Genomic DNA, 18131 nt, shown 5'->3' with positions numbered 1-18131 from the left:
AAAAATTTTATATCTTTATGTTTGAAGCCTGAAATGTGGCAAAAGGTTGAAAAGTTCAAGGGGGCCGAATACTTTCGCAAGGCACTGTATCATCCCCTCCAAGAGCTTGCATACTATTTATGTTAGGCCGCGTACACACGGGCGGACTGTTCGCCCAACCTTGTCCGCTGAACAGTGTTTGGGCGGACAGTCCGCTCGTGTGTGGGCTTTCAGCGGACAGTTTCAGCGGACAGTTGGACGGACAAAGTCTTTCGGAAATTCCGAAAAACTGTCCGCTGAAACTGTGTTTGAGCGAACAGTCCGCCCGTGTGTGGGCCTGTCCGCTGTACTTTCGAAATGAGCGGACTGTTCCCGCTCGGAAAGTCCGCCCATTTCGAGCGCGTGTACAGGTAGGCGGGGCCCGCGAAGGAGACGTCGCGGGCTCCGCCGCCTGGAATGGGCTTAAAGGGGAACCCCAACGCCGAAAAAAATCGGCGTGGGGGTTCCCCCCAAGTCCACACCAGACCCTTGTCCGAGCACGCTACCCGGCCGGCCAGGAAAGGGGGGCGAGCGAGCGCGCCCCCCCTCCTGAGCCGTACCAGGCCGCGTGCCCTCAACATGGGGGGTGCCTTGGGGAAGGGGGGGGCCGCGCGGCCCCCCCACCCCAAAGCACCTTGTCCCCATGTTGATGAGGACAAGGGCCTCTTCCCGACAACCCTGGCCGTTGGTTGTCGGGGTCTGCGGGCGGGGGGCTTATCGGAATCCGGGAGCCCCCTTTAAGAAGGGGGCCCCCGGATACCGGCCCCCCACCCTATGTGAATGAGTATGGGGTACAATGTACCCCTACCCATTCACCTGTGAAATAAAGTACAAATAAAAACACAACACAGGGGGAAAAAATATTTTATTGCACAGCCGGGGGTCTTCCGTCTTCGGGGGTCTTCTCGCCGGACTCCTCCGCTATGTGTGTGTAGCTCTTTTGCCAGCGGAGGAGTCCGGCTTTCTTCCTCCCCGCCGCCGGCCTCTTCTCCCGACTTCGGGGGTCTTGTCCCCCTCTTCGGTTCTTCTGCCGGGCCACCGCGCCTGGTCCGGTGGCCCGGTCTTCTGTCGCCGTCTTCCGTTCTTCTGTCGCCGCCTTCGGTTCTTCTGCCGGGCCACCGCGCCTTCTTGTAGCTCTTTTACAGGCGGTGGCCCGGTCTTCTGTCGCCGTCGCCGCCTTCCGTTCGTGTTCTTCTTCTTGTTCTTCTTGTTCTTCTCCTGGAGATGTTGACTCGACGAGCTCTCCGGCCGGAATGCCGGGGACGCGCTGTGCGGTCACTTATATAGTGACAATGGGGCGGGGTCACATGGTATATGTCACATGGGTTGGTCACATGGGTTGATGTCACATGGGGACTGACATCGTAAGGGGGCGGGGTCACCACGTGACATCAACCCATGTGACATATACCATGTGACCCCGCCCCATTGTCACTATATAAGTCACAGCGCAGGGCGGCTCTGGCATTCCGGCCGGAGGGAGCGACGTGTCAACATCGCCTGGAGAAGAACAAGAAGAACAAGAAGAAGAACACGAACGGAAGGCGGCGACGGCGACAGAAGACCGGGCCACCGCCTGTAAAAGAGCTACAAGAAGGCGCGGTGGCCCGGCAGAAGAACCGAAGGCGGCGACAGAAGAACGGAAGACGGCGACAGAAGACCGGGCCACCGGACCAGGCGCGGTGGCCCGGCAGAAGAACCGAAGAGGGGGACAAGACCCCCGAAGTCGGGAGAAGAGGCCGGCGGCGGGGAGGAAGAAAGCCGGACTCCTCCGCTGGCAAAAGAGCTACACACACATAGCGGAGGAGTCCGGCGAGAAGACCCCCGAAGACGGAAGACCCCCGGCTGTGCAATAAAATATTTTTTCCCCCTGTGTTGTGTTTTTATTTGTACTTTATTTCACAGGTGAATGGGTAGGGGTACATTGTACCCCATACTCATTCACATAGGGTGGGGGGCCGGTATCCGGGGGCCCCCTTCTTAAAGGGGGCTCCCGGATTCCGATAAGCCCCCCGCCCGCAGACCCCGACAACCAACGGCCAGGGTTGTCGGGAAGAGGCCCTTGTCCTCATCAACATGGGGACAAGGTGCTTTGGGGTGGGGGGGCCGCGCGGCCCCCCCCTTCCCCAAGGCACCCCCCATGTTGAGGGCACGCGGCCTGGTACGGCTCAGGAGGGGGGGCGCGCTCGCTCGCCCCCCTTTCCTGGCCGGCCGGGTAGCGTGCTCGGACAAGGGTCTGGTGTGGACTTTGGGGGAACCCCCACGCCGATTTTTTTCGGCGTTGGGGTTCCCCTTTAAGCCCATTCCAGGCGGCGGAGCCCGCGACGTCTCCTTCGCGGGCCCCGCCTACCTGTACACGCGCTCGAAATGGGCGGATTTGCCTCCTCCTTACGTGGGCGAGTCCGCTCATTTCAAAAGTTGAGCGAACTGTTTGCCCAACCTTGTTCGTCAAACAGTCCGCTCGTGTGTGGGCAAGTCCGCTCATGCAAATTTTGAGCGGACTGTTTGACAAACTGTTTGCCGAACAAGGTTGGGCGAACAGTCCGCGCGTGTGTACGCGGCCTTAGGCTAACTGGTCTGTAATTCCCAGGGATGTATTTTGGGCCTTTTTTAAATACTGGTGCTACATTGGCTTTTCTCCAATCACCTGGTACAATTAAAAGTAAAAATTAAGAACTATGGTCTGGCATTTATTTGACTGACTTGCAAGCCATCTGGTCCCGGTGATTTATTAATGTTAAGATTCTCCAGTCTAATTTTAATTCTGTCCTCTGTTAACCATGGCGGTGCTTTCTGTGATGTGTCATAAGGCTAAACACTGCAGTTTTGGTTACTGAAGCCCCCCGATTCCCTAATGAAGACTGAGGAGAAGAATAAATTCAATACCTTTTCGATCTCCCCATCCTTTATAACCAGATGTCCTTCCTCATTCTCTATGGGGCCAATATGGTCTGTCTTCACTTTTTTACTGTTTACATACTTAAAGAATTTCTTGGGTTTTTTTCTGCCTTCCTCCGCTATGTGTCTTTCGTGTTCTATCTTAGCTGCCCTAATTACAACCTTACATTTCTTGTTGCATTCTTTATAAAGTCTGAATGCTGATGATGATCCTTCAACCTTGTATTTTTTGAAGGCCTTCTCCTTTGCTTTTATATGCGTTTTTACATTGGAGTTAAGCCATCCAGGACTCTTGTTCGCTCTTTTAAATTTATTACCCAATGGGATGCATTGGCTAATGCCCTTATTTAATAGGCTCTTAAAGCAAACCCATCTCTCCTCCGTGTTCTTTATTCCTAAGATTTTATCCCAATTTATACCTTCTAACAAGGATCGTATTTTAGGGAACTTGAAATTCAGTGTCTTTGTATTCCCCTTATGTTTCCTATTTGTGTGATTTATACTGAAGCCAATTGACCTATGATCGCTATTTTCCTAAATTGCCCTGTATTTCCACATCCGTGATCAGGTCTGTATTGTTGGTAATCAGTAGGTCCAGTAACGCTTTATTTCTAGTTGGTGCATCTACCATCTGAACCATGAAATTGTCCTGCAAGACATTTAGGAATTGGCGAGCCTTAGACGAATGTCTGTTTCCCTGCGTCCAGTCTGTCTGGATAATTAAAATCCCCCATTATAACACTTCCCATCCTTGCTGCTAATCCAACATGTGATAGATCTGTCTCCCCCTTCTCCCTCAAGTTAGGGGGACGATGGCATACTCCCAGTAATATTTCCCCCTTGGTTTCATCCCTTTGAAGCTCTACCCATAAGGATTCCACCTCCTCTCTAGCTCCCTTAGTGATGTCATCTCTCACATTCAATGGTACAATATTCTTGATATATAGGCATACCTCTCCCCCTTTTTTACCCTCTCTATCCCTGCGATAAAGGGTATACCCTTGAATGGTTGCCAACCAATCATTAGAGCTGTTGAACCAAGTCTCTGAAATTCCCACAAAACCCAAATTCTTCTTGTACAGTATCTCTAGTTCACCCATCTTGTCCGGCAGGCTCCTGGCATTGGTGAACAAGGCATGTAGTTTAGACCGGTCGCATACTATCCTCTTATTAAGTGTGTTTCGAGATTGCAACTGGTTACTATACCTTGGGTTCATGTGCTTTAGTCAACCTACCACTAATGCCCCCAATACTACCCTTTGGAATATGTTCCGCGCTGACTATCTCTACCTCTGGGCCCTCCCCCATTTAAAAACCCCTCTAACTTTTTGGCCATCTTTACTCCCAGCTGATCTGCACCATCCTCATTTAGGTGTAGTCTGTCCCTTCTATAGTACTGGTGAGTGACTGAAAAGTCGGTCAAGTCCTCCAGGAACCCTCCTTACTACACCAGCTTTTCAGCCACTTGTTCCCTAATCTCCCTCTGCCTTTCTGATGTGGCTCGATGTACCAGTAGTATTGCTGAGAATACTACCTTGGAGGTACTTTTCCTTAATTTAGCTCCAAAGATCCTAAAATCGTTCTTTAGGACACTCCATCTGCCTCTGACTTTGTCATTGGTGCCAACGTGTACAATGACAGCTGGGTTTTCCCCAGCCCCTCCCAGTGGTCTTTCCACCAGATCCGTGATGTGACGAACCTGATCGCCCCATAGACAACATACAGTTCGGTGCTTCAGGTCTTTATTACAGATTTCCCTCTCTGTCCTTATAAGAATTGAGTCCCCTACCACCAGAATCTGTCTTTCCTTTTTCTCCGTTTCCCCTCAATTCTCACTGGAGGAGTTCTTCCCCCTCAGCTCCAGCAGTACTGGTCCCTAACTGGTTTAACCAATGTCACTCAATGGAGCGTACTTATTGGGATGCTCCAGACCTGGATTGGCCTCCCTGGCACTTCCCCCTCTACCTATCCTGACTGTCACCCATCTAATCTTTCTTAGAGCCTGCACCTCTTTGTCTCCAATCGCCTTTGTGCTGGCCCCTGCCGACACCTGCCGTGAACGTTGCTGGCTCTTTTAGTAGTCTCAGTACTGGCAGTTGCTTCCCCAGATTCAGAACCTGGGCTTCCAGGGAAACAATGGGGGTTATTTACAGAAGGCAAATCCACTTTGCACTGAAAGTGCACTTGGAAGTGCAGTCGCTCTAAATCTAAGGGGTAGATCTGAAATGAGGGGAAGCTCTGCTGTTTTTATCATCCAATCATGTGCAAGCTAAAATGCTGTTTTTTATTTTTCTTGCATGTCCCCCTTGCATCTACAGCGACTTTACTTCCAAGTGCATTTGCAGTACAAAGTGGATTTTCCTTTAGTAAATAACCTCTATGTGCTTACATTTTGCATCACAGTATTCGCACTTGATCAGATGATTAAGGAACGCATACATGCTGCAAGATGTACCCCGAGTCGCATCTCCACACCCACCAGGCATCATACCTACTAATTTAATGAGGATTGGGGATTATACCCTGTCCAAATTACCTAACAACTAGCTTCCTGACATTTAATACTCAGCAAGACAATACACAGGTACTCAACCAGACAATACACAGGTACTTGCTCACCAACGTGCACTCACACCAGAGAGGCAATTCTCAAGATCCGTATCTTGAGAATTACTAAAGGTCTGTAGAAGGATGCCAGCTCAGATATGATTTGTTCCGGATCATTAACCACTCGGCTACTGGCAGAGCGGATTGCCCCGATAGCCGGGATTGTTGCTGAGATTTAGAAATTCTTGCCAGTAGGCAACCCATTTTTTTCCCCCTCCTCGTAGAAAGCAAGATTAGTGAAGATCCTCTTGTGTTCTGCAGTGGAGGATCTCAGGCGATCCAAGGAGTCCTGGGCCGACATCCATGCCTCCCTTGCAGAGTCTGTTGGGTCTTAACATAGGATAGTTCCAGCTGTCATACCTGGTCTCCCACCAGCTCAAGCAGAGCGGAAGAGTTACGTTTGACATTTGTGGTTTCTGCAATGAACACCCACCCCCCCGAGGTATGCTTTGAAAGTTTCCCACTTTTGTATTGTATTGGTGTATTGGCTATGGGATTGGAAAATGCCTTTGATTTGGGCTGCTATCTATTCTGGTGAGGTGAACAGTTTGAGCCAGAAAGGGTTAAGCTTCCAAAGGGTCTTTGGTAGTGAAGTGCGGGGCTGGGTAATCAGCCATAGGGCCATGGGGGAGTGGTCAGACACTCCTCGCGCAGGAAGCAATCCACCCTGGAGGTATAGTCAACTATAAAAAAAAAAAAAAAATTTTTTTAAACTTTCTAAATCTTTACATTTTATATATATATATATATATATATATATATATATATATATATATATACATTTTTTTTTAATTTATATAATTTTACATAACAAGTGTATATACATATATATTTTGAGTCTACCATTATATTGGTTACCGTAAGTATTAGGTACCAAGTGGTGACATGGAGTCCATTGGTCCACGTTGTTTACAATGAGGACTGTTCTGTGGCTTTTATGCCTTTATAGTTTGGGCATTTATGTCATTAGAATTGAAGGAAGTTTTTTTTCCCCTTTCTTCTGTGTGTATGATTTAATTATCTGTTCGTTTGCGGTATTATGATTAATTTTAGTTTTTTAATTTAGATTTCTGCTGTATGCCGTGTTGGTATAGCAGGGCCCCCTTTTGTTTTATAAAAACCGTAGCAGTAATGGGGTATGCCAGCGGAGGAGTGGTGTTTAGGTTATTACCTATAAATATATTTGGACACATAAAAAATGGCCGCAGGTGTAGTCCAATCCACAGCAAAATGACCGCGGTAATGTTATTCTATGGGCGGCTTTGGGAAAATGGCCGCCGCTCATTACAGTATAAAAGACACTTCCGTATGTCCGCATTCCATTCCCTGATGAAGTTAGGTGACGATACGCGTAAGAATACGAGGAAATTAGGACACCGGAAGTGACGTTCGCAATACGAGCGGTGCGCTCGTTTGTTCTATGCATGCTTATTTCTGCTGTTTGTGAGTAGTGATGGCCGAACGGTTCGCCCGGCGGTCGTTTCGCGGCGAATTTCCGACATTCGCGGTCCGCACGTTCGAACGCCTTTTTCCGTCGTTCGCCGCGGCGGACTTACGTGTTTAATGTATACAAGAACTTTAACCTTTGGTGACACGTTTATCATGTGATACAGGACAGCCAATTGAGACATGACAGCACATGGACACTTGTACATTCCCCCTAACCTATAAATACACCCGATCCGGTGGCCATTTTACATTCTTTCTTCTGTTAAGATAGGGACAGGTTCCTGTGTGGAGTAGGGAGAGATAAACCACTAGCTATTTGGTACACAAAAGTTCTTTTCAGGACTGGTATAGGTGTTAGGTGTTGATAGGTTTGCTGTGCTGCTGATTCTTGCAGCAGCCTGAGTGTCTTTTGTTAGTTTAGAGAAAGGGAAAGGACGGTGTATGCTACAGGGACAGCCAGATTAGTCTTTCATCATCATCATCATCATCATCATCATTAGCTGTTACTATCAAGGTCCACAAAAGAGCTGTTCCAGTAACCACTAATCGTTCTCTTTTTTTGCCAATTTGTATAGGGACAGGAAGGAAGCAGTGTTGTCAGGCAGTGAGGGTAATTTTAAAGACTTGCTGTTATTATTAGTTCCACAAAGGTTCTTTTCAGGACTGGTATCAGTGGTACAGTAATAGGCTTGTACATGTATAATATTCTTTCTTCCAAATATAGAAAGGATATTATACTTGACTGCTGCCCTTCTGCTGCAGTCTGCTAAACATTCACAACTCACTTGTTCCACAAAAGTTCTTATAAGGACTGGTAACTTGGTATAGGGTGCTACGGTACATAGGCTTGAGTGCGGTACAGTCTGCTGTTCTGTAAGGACCGCTATCGGTCCACAATAGATAGGGTTGACGTGCACCACTGCTGACCGCTGCCCTATACTGCAGCAGTCCTTCAGCGGTATAGGGACTGACGTACAGTCTGCTAATCACTAACACACAACCTGCTTGTTCCACAAAAGTTCTTATAAGGACTGGTAACTTGGTATAGGGTGCTACGGTACATAGGCTTGAGTGCGGTACAGTCTGCTGTTCTGTAAGGACCGCTATCGGTCCACAATAGATAGGGTTGACGTGCACCACTGCTGACCGCTGCCCTATACTGCAGCAGTCCTTCAGCGGTATAGGGACTGACGTACAGTCTGCTAAACACTAATACACAACCTGCTTGGTCCACAAAAGTTCTTATAAGGACTGGTAACTTGGTATAGGGTGCTACGGTACATAGGCTTGAGTGCGGTACAGTCTGCTGTTCTGTAAGGACCGCTATCGGTCCACAATAGATAGGGTTGACGTGCACCACTGCTGACCGCTCACCTATACTGCAGCAGTCCTTCAGCGGTATAGGGACTGACGTACAGTCTGCTAAACACTAATACACAACCTGCTTGGTCCACAAAAGTTCTTATAAGGACTGGTAACTTGGTATAGGGTGCTACGGTACATAGGCTTGAGTGCGGTACAGTCTGCTGTTCTGTAAGGACCGCTATCGGTCCACAATAGATAGGGTTGACGTGCACCACTGCTGACCGCTCACCTATACTGCAGCAGTCCTTCAGCGGTATAGGGACTGACGTACAGTCTGCTAAACACTAATACACAACCTGCTTGGTCCACAAAAGTTCTTATAAGGACTGGTAACTTGGTATAGGGTGCTACGGTACATAGGCTTGAGTGCGGTACAGTCTGCTGTTCTGTAAGGACCGCTATCGGTCCACAATAGATAGGGTTGACGTGCACCACTGCTGACCGCTGCCCTATACTGCAGCAGTCCTTCAGCGGTATAGGGACTGACGTACAGTCTGCTAATCACTAACACACAACCTGCTTGTTCCACAAAAGTTCTTATAAGGACTGGTAACTTGGTATAGGGTGCTACGGTACATAGGCTTGAGTGCGGTACAGTCTGCTGTTCTGTAAGGACCGCTATCGGTCCACAATAGATAGGGTTGACGTGCACCACTGCTGACCGCTGCCCTATACTGCAGCAGTCCTTCAGCGGTATAGGGACTGACGTACAGTCTGCTAATCACTAACACACAACCTGCTTGTTCCACAAAAGTTCTTATAAGGACTGGTAACTTGGTATAGGGTGCTACGGTACATAGGCTTGAGTGCGGTACAGTCTGCTGTTCTGTAAGGACCGCTATCGGTCCACAATAGATAGGGTTGACGTGCACCACTGCTGACCGCTGCCCTATACTGCAGCAGTCCTTCAGCGGTATAGGGACTGACGTACAGTCTGCTAAACACTAATACACAACCTGCTTGGTCCACAAAAGTTCTTATAAGGACTGGTAACTTGGTATAGGGTGCTACGGTACATAGGCTTGAGTGCGGTACAGTCTGCTGTTCTGTAAGGACCGCTATCGGTCCACAATAGATAGGGTTGACGTGCACCACTGCTGACCGCTCACCTATACTGCAGCAGTCCTTCAGCGGTATAGGGACTGACGTACAGTCTGCTAATCACTAACACACAACCTGCTTGTTCCACAAAAGTTCTTATAAGGACTGGTAACTTGGTATAGGGTGCTACGGTACATAGGCTTGAGTGCGGTACAGTCTGCTGTTCTGTAAGGACCGCTATCGGTCCACAATAGATAGGGTTGACGTGCACCACTGCTGACCGCTGCCCTATACTGCAGCAGTCCTTCAGCGGTATAGGGACTGACGTACAGTCTGCTAAACACTAATACACAACCTGCTTGGTCCACAAAAGTTCTTATAAGGACTGGTAACTTGGTATAGGGTGCTACGGTACATAGGCTTGAGTGCGGTACAGTCTGCTGTTCTGTAAGGACCGCTATAGGTCCACAATAGATAGGGTTGACGTGCACCACTGCTGACCGCTCACCTATACTGCAGCAGTCCTTCAGCGGTATAGGGACTAAGAGTTTTGTCACAGGGTCATTTAAAAAATGACATGCAGAGGAAGAGGCAGGCCCTTCCGCAGGGGTGGTAGGGGTAGGGCAGGAGCAACAGGCTTGAGCCAAAGTGGGAAGTTGCAGAAGGTGCGTTCAATTACTTTAAAGGATGCACCAGACTTGGTTGAGTGGCTCGCTCAGCCTTACTCTTCTGCACCCTCCTCATCCTCTCGATCTGCACCCTCTTCTTCACTCTCTGCTATGTGCACCCCCAAAGACACTACCACCAACAACACGACCACCACCACCACCACCACATACCTTCCGCTTGAGTCACTGGAATTATTTTCCGATCCATATCAAGAGGACATTTCTGATGCGCAGCCACTCTTGGTATTGGATCAGGAAGAGGAGGTAGCAACAAGCGCTACTCAGCAGTCTGACGCCAGTACCCAGATCAGCCCAAGGAGGAGGTTGGTCCCCGGTGTTGCTGCCTACTCCGAGATCTCTACTTATAGCGGTGGGGAAGGTGACGTTGATGATGACGTGTCTAGTGATGTCACGTGGGTGCCCACAAGAGAGGAAGAGGAGGGGAGTTCAGAGGGAGATATGGACCAGCAGATAGGGAGGAGAAGCAGCAATGACTTACATTGCACAGCAGGGACAAAGCAGACTGCAAATGTATCAGGAGCGAGTCATCGACCATGTACGGTCACATCTGGCGCTCCCAGGACACCGGCACATGGCTCCGCAGTGTGGGCTTTTTTTAACGTGTCCGCTGCTGACAATAGCGTTGCCATCTGCAATCTTTGCAGTCAACGCGTTAGTCGCGGTAAGCCCAATACTCACCTAGGGACGACCGCCTTAAGAAGGCACATGAGCAGCCATCACCGAGCCCAGTGGGAGCAACGGAACACACAAAGCCACACTGCAGGCTCTCACCGTCCAGCCTCGTCTTCTACTTCTCCTTCTCCTCTCTCCTCACAATTGTCCTCCACTCCACCTTCCATCACGCCAAGCTCACATTTTTCTGCAAAAAGGCAGGCTTCCGTGGGCCTAATGTTTGAGCGTAAAAAAATGATGATGCCGGATAACCCTCTTGCCCAACGGTTGGCGGCTGGCTTGTCAGAACTCATAGCCCGCCAACTACTGCCATATAAACTGGTGGACTCGGAGGCCTTTCGCAAATTTGTGGCCATTGGAACACCACAATGGAAGGTCCCAGGAAGGAAGTATTTCTCAGAGAAGGGCATCCCAGAGCTATATGGCCATGTTCAGCGGCAAGTGAATGTATCTCTGGCACACAGTGTCGGTGCCAAGATACATCTGACCACAGACACGTGGTCTAGCAAACACGGGCAGGGAAGGTATATCAGTTTTACTGCCCACTGGGTGAACCTTCTGACGGCCGTCAAGCATGTAACCCGTGGCACCCGTGTAGATTTGGTTTTACCGCCACGGATTGCATGCAGGCCTGACTCTTCTTCTCCTCCTCCTACTCCATCCTCCTCCCTCTCCTCCTCAGCTGCCTCCTCCTTTTCCGCTGCTAGCGTCTCTTCCACTGCACCGCCCAAGCTCCCCAGAACCTATTCCACATGCCAGGTGAGACGTTGCCATGCCGTGCTGCGTCTGTTGTGCCTGGAAGCAAAGAGCCACACTGGCCCGGCACTCCTTTCAGCTTTGCGTTCACAGGCAGATGAGTGGCTAACACCGCTCAATTTGACAGTTGGTAAAGTGGTGTGTGACAACGGTGCCAATCTGCTTAGCGCATTGAAACAGGGCAAAATCACGCACGTGCCGTGCATGGCACACGTCTTAAACTTGGTCGTGCAGCGATTCCTTGTCAAATACCCTGGGGTCCAGGACATCTTGCGGCAGGCAAGGAAAATCTCGGCCCATTTCAGAAGATCTTACACGGCCATGGCTCGCCTTGCTGACATTCAGCGGCGACACCATCTGCCGGTCAGACGTCTTATTTGCGATTGCCCGACGCGATGGAACTCAACCTTCTATATGCTTGATAGGCTGCTCCAGCAGAAACGTGCAGTTAACGTCTACCTGTATGAACTCTGCGAAAGAAACGGTTCTGGGGAGCTGGGTTTTTTTTCACCGCGCCAGTGGCTGCTCATGCGCGACACATGCAGACTTCTGCGGCCATTTGAGGAGATCACCAAACTGGTCAGTCGCAGCCATGGCGCCATCAGTGACATGGTACCTTATGCCTTCTTTCTGGAGCGTGCATTGCGTCGTGTCATTGATCAGGCTGTGGAGGAGCAGGAGCGGGAAGATGAGGAAGTCGCAATGCTGGATGAATTCCCAGGGGGGGCTACTCTATCTGAGACAAGTCAACAACAGGAGTCTGATGAGGAGTCAGAGGAGGATGGTGCCGGGGCGGATGAGCAGGAGCAAGAAGAGCATGCTTTAAACCTTTCTGGGATCCCTGTTGTGCGAGGATGGGGAGAGGAGAATGAAGAGGACGACATTATCCTGGATGATGAGCAGGAGCCAGGCCACCACACCGCTTCCACTTTAGTGCAAATGGGGGCCTTCATGCTCCAGTGTTTTAATAGGGACCCCCGTATAAAAAGCATGAGGGTCAAGGACCAGTACTGGGTGGCAACGTACTTAGACCCCCGGTACAAACACAAAATGGCGGAAATGTTACCGCCGTCGCAGAGGGCTGTCAGAATGCAGCACTTCCAGGCCTTGCTTCGAGAAATGCTGCATTCTGCTTTTGCGTGCGCTGGCAGAGGAGCAATTCCCACTCCCAGAGAAGGATTTGCGGGTACCAATCCAACAGCGCCTGCAAGAAGAGGCCGGTTTGAAGATGTGTTGGTGACTTCGGATATGAGGTCATTCTTTCAGCCGACCCATCGACAGGTGTCATCCGGATCCAGCATCAGGGAACGCCTAGACCGTCAGGTGTCCGACTACATTGGGTTAACGGCCGATGTGGACGCTCTGAGGAGTGATGAACCCCTAGACTACTGGGTGGGCAGGCTTGACCTCTGGCCAGAGCTTGCCCAATTTGCAATCGAACTGTTGGCTTGCCCCTCATCCAGTGTCCTGTCCGAAAGGACGTTCAGCGCAGCAGGGGGGATTGTGACCGATAAGCGTACTCGCCTAGCTCACCACAGTGTTAACTACCTCACATTTCTAAAAATGAATGAGGCATGGATCTCGGAGGAATTCAACACATGTGACCAGTAGACCATGTATATGTCTATAAACTATTTTTTTAATCAAGCACACAGACCTTCTTAATTCATTTGGCTCACTTCCTTGACCCAAAAAAGCACACCGTACTATATGCCCCTACCCTCCTCTTTGAAGAGGTTGAGCGGTGTCATATTTCTACTGGGGCTGCTTATGATATCCCTGTGCTGTGCTGACTTCCTCCTGGGGGTTCTTATTATGAAGGGATCACACTATCCCTGTGCTGTGCTGACTTCCTCCTGGGGGTTCTTATTATGAGGGGATCACACCATCCCTGTGCTGTGCTGACTTCCTCCTGGGGCTGCTTACGGTGCTGCTGTCAGTGCTGTATGTCACGGTGCTGCTGTCAGCGCTGTATGTCACGGTGCTGCTGTCAGCGCTGTATGTCACGGTGCTGCTGTCAGCGCTGTATGTCACGGTGCTGCTGTCAGCGCTGTATGTCACGGTGCTGCTGTCAGCGCTGTATGTCACGGTGCTGCTGTCAGCGCTGTATGTCACGGTGCTGCTGTCAGCGCTGTATGTCACGGTGCTGCTGTCAGCGCTGTATGTCACGGTGCTGCTGTCAGCGCTGTATGTCACGGTGCTGCTGTCAGCGCTGTATGTCACGGTGCTGCTGTCAGCGCTGTATGTCACGGTGCTGCTGTCAGCGCTGTATGTCACGGTGCTGCTGTCAGTGCTCTGTATTACGGTGCTGCTGTCAGATGCCTCTATCACGGTGCATGTGTCATTCCGGTATGTCACGCTGCTGGTGATCATCTCCTGCACCCTCTTCTTTGCCTACCCTGGTCCCTGACCTTCCCTCTCCTCCATTGCCTTCATTAGCTCCATAGTCCTGAATTGTTAGAACAATTTCCCAAATAAAATAAAAATGCTTGTAGTTATCGATCCCAAATTCACCTCATACATGTATTATGTCATTGTCCAGATGGTGGGACTACGTTTTACCCCCTAATAATTACCACGTGGCCGCAAATTCGACATGAAGGTTTGCAAAGTTCGCCTCCCATTGAAGTCAATGGGGCCCGCGGCGAACGGTCGGTTTCGCGAACGTTTGGGTCCGTTCGCATTTCGCGTTCGCGAAACGTCCCGTCGGAAGTTCGTCCATCACTATTTGTGAGTACCTTTTACCAATTTTAATTTAAATAAATGCATCTATGTACTTCACCATTGGAGCCCCCTTTTTTTCTTTGAGATCTCTATGAAAATTAACGAGGAATTAGCACCAGTCGTGTGGGATATTACTATCTGCCAGGAATAGGGATATATTCCCTGGATTTTTTAAATCTGCTGTTTACCTTACAGCAGTAATGTAAGGGGCTATTTCACCTGGTGTGCTGTGAACACTGGAGAGGCACAGGAGGGTTAACTATTTCTTCACCTATACTTTTACTGGAGAAGCACCAAACAAGTCACTGAATATCAGCAAACTTCAGTTTGTTTATGGACTCTATCTATTTGCTTGTTTGCACTGTGTGACTCACGTTTTTTATTCATCTACTATTTCCTATTTGATTTCACTTGTTCTTTAATGCACTTGATTGGATTTGCCTATTTAAAACTTTGTTGCACTTTACCATTGCACATATGGAGTTTGTTATTTATCTGCAGATTTGAATATGTGAATGTGTTATTATTTTATTGTGTTTAGACACTAGGCACTTTTGTATACTTGTGTTTACTTCTTTTTTGAGGGACTGTCATATTTATGACATCATTTATTTCAGTGGGGTTTGCACCTCTGCAATATAGTTTTGCATAATCACACGTGATTTACTTATATTCATGCACTAGGCACTTTAGTTTAAATTTATATTTGGTAGCGCAACACCATTTATTGATTTTTTTACATTTATAGTCAACTATATTAGGTGTGCCTACACACCGATCAATACGTGACAGGGAGCCATGGGTTTTGCACAAACCTGAAAATTGTTTTGTGTCTGGGTTGCGCATATGCCATATATCCGTCCAGCCCACCTCAGAGAGCAGGCGGCTGAGAGCTGTACCCCTGCCACCCCTGGAGGGGGGGGGGGTAATTCAGTGGGTGTCTATCCAATCTAGGGTCTAGGTAGCAATTAATGTCCCCCATAATCAACACTGGAACATCAGGCTTGTTTGCCAGGTACAACAGCAGGAACTGCAACACGACCTGTGAGAACGGGGGTGGAATGTATACAAACGCTAGAAGCAGGGTTATGGTGAACAGTTTGCAGTATAAAAATACAAATCTGCCAGAGGCATCTACCAGCGAGTCTAGCTCCAAAAAACTGATTCTGACCTTTGGCTGTTCCCCTTTAGCTTGGCTGGGAATAACATAGCACAGGATAACTGCAGCCTTTGTAACCTCTTCTTGACATTCGCAAACTGCGATCCTCTGCATTGCACCTCTGCTGAGAAATCCGGGTAGAATGAGATTTTGGTGACGTTGTAGTGAAAGGCTCCCTTCTCTCTGGCCAGGCGCAGCACTCCCTCCTGATCCTTGTAATTCAGAAGCCTGGCTAGTACTGAGCGGGAGGGTTGCCAGGTGGCAGGGACCTCGGGGGTACCCTGTGTGACCTTCCACAGTGTAGATAGGTGAGAAGCCTTCAACAAATGCCATGGGGTCCCTGACCTCCACCTTTTCTGGGAGCCCTACTACGCAAACATTATTGGGTCTCAGGCTGTTCTCAATCTCATCTGTTTTGTTAAGGGCTTGGAATGCCTGCTGAGTAGCCAAACATCCCTATTCAGAGGGGGCAACTGATCTTCCACATCACTCACCCGACCCTCCACTGCTGTGGTTTCCCTGATTTTCTGCAGGTCTTGGCGGAGGAGAGACTCTGTTTCCCTCAGCCCTCCAAACTTCTCTTTCGGGTCATCCACAGAGGAAGCGCACTTGTCGACTGCATGCAGGATCTCACTAAGTGTGCGTTGAGCACTGTCCTCTGAAGGTAGATCAAATATATCAGGCATAGGGTCATTATAGAAGTCTAATGGCACAGTGTCATCTACCAGGCCTGCATCCTCCCCGTCTGCAGGCTCAGGGGAGTGTGTGTGCAATTGTGAAGCATTCAAGGATGAATCAGCAATACCCGACAGCTTCTAGGTATAGTAAAGCATGTCCCTGAGCTGCTCCTTGGGCTTCGGGGGTTTGTTTAACTTGCCCCCCTTCTCGGTTTTCTTCTCTATGCCTTGTGGTGCTTTAGGAGGCTGTGACTGCCAGGCACCATCTTGGCCAGCTTGGGGTGCTGCAGTCATGTGTGTCTCCACGGTTTCCCCGGGTTATCATCAGCTCAGTTCGAGTAGCCAGCGGGTCCGGATGGGTCAGGGTGTCAGCAGGCAGTATTTGTGGCAAAATCTGGACAGATTCGATTGAGAGGAAAGGATTTTTCACAGGATCACCAGCGGGAGCTCCGTGCAGCAGGTCTGCTCACATGCCTCATCAGGCCACACCCCAGGCTGTGGCCAGCTGTTTAAACAAATGCTCAGTTGGTACTAAGGGGCCCAAAGTGTGCAAAGAAAATATCCCCCACAACATTACTCCGCTAGCCTGAACCGTTGATACAAGGCAGGATGGATCCAAGTTTACATGTTGTTTACACCAAAATCTGACCCTACCAACTGAATATCACAGCTCTCGAGACTCATCAGACCAGGCATCATTTTTCCAATCTTCTTTTGTCCAATTTTGGTGAGCCTGTGCAAATTGTAACCTTAGTTTCCTGTTCTTAGGCTACAGCAGCAGAAGACCACTCTGAGTGCCACTCCTGTCACCTATCTGCTTCAAGGTTCAATGTTTTGTGTGTTTAGAGATGGCATTCTGCATTCCTTTGTTGTAAGGAGTGTTTGAGTTACTATTGCCTTTTTTTTAATATCTCGAACCAGTCTGCCTATTTTCCTCTGACATCAACAAGGCATTTTCTCAAATCGCCTTTCAGGACAACCCCGGAGAGAGTGTAGCTCCACCTTGTCATTAGGAAACACATGCCCACTTTAAAAACACCTCCTCTTCCTCCATGGCTGCAGTTATTGTGTTTCCTCCTTGGAGGAAGCATGTGCCTGAACCAGGGGAGAGCTACACTCTCTGCAGGGGAGTAAGGCTTACCTTTCGTTACAGGTTGTTTCTTCTTTTGACCCCCAGCAGCATCTCCAAGGGGGGAGGACTCCTGGAGCTCCTGGTCTCGCCGTCTCACGGGAGTAAGGACCCTCAGAGTGCCGGCGTCGGGTGCCCGGTGTCCGCTGATTTAGCACAGGGAGGGCTCTGTCGCTGGCGGAGGTCGCTGCAGGTCAGCGGCGTGGCTCCGTTTTCGGCGCCGGGTCCCGGGCGGCGACAGCGTCGTTTACGGTGACGCGCAGGCGCTCTGAGGGGGCGTGGCGCCGTGGTTCAAGCGCCTGGAACGCAGGGATCATGGGGCGGGTCAGGTGACCGTGTGCTTCCGCTTCCGGCCGGCCCTGATGACGCGGCGGCCGGGAAAATTTAAAAAATGACGGAGCTGTTTGTGATAGCTGCCTTACTCAAGCGATGGAGGAGTGTAAGCCAGCTATGGCGGAGACAGGCGCCCCTAGCACCGGTCCAGCCCAGGTACGTAAGGTGCACTGGCACCCTCTGCTTCGCTGTTGGGCTATGTCTTTGTCTGTTCCCCCCTCTTGGGGGCCTGTCGCTGCAGGTCAGAGGTGACTTCGCTCTGACCTTTTGCAGCCTGGTTCTGGGGTCTCACTAATGGTCTGTTTGGTGGTGGGTCTCTGCACTGGCTTGGTGTTAAGCAACTGGTTGTTGAGAGCTTTTAGTGAGTTAAACCTGCATGTCGTTTCAGGAAAAATCACTAGGAAAAGCTAGACCAGGTCAGAGAAAATGTCCTTCTTGCAAGACCCTCCTCAGAGATTCATGGCAGAAGGCAATGTGCAGAAATTGTATCAGAGAATTGGTGGAAGAGGAAACATCCCAGCAATATAAGGATTTGTTTTCTTCGGTTAAAGAACTGACAAACTCCTTGAGTTCAGTCAGGTCCATCCTGATACAAAACCCTCCCGCACAGACCG

Source organism: Lithobates pipiens, unplaced genomic scaffold, assembly GCF_037356315.1.
Source record: "Lithobates pipiens isolate NorthernLeopardFrog02 unplaced genomic scaffold, aLitPip1_a1.2 Scaffold_1, whole genome shotgun sequence".
NCBI lineage: Eukaryota > Metazoa > Chordata > Amphibia > Anura > Ranidae > Lithobates > Lithobates pipiens.
Note: the sequence above shows the minus strand (reverse complement) of the source record.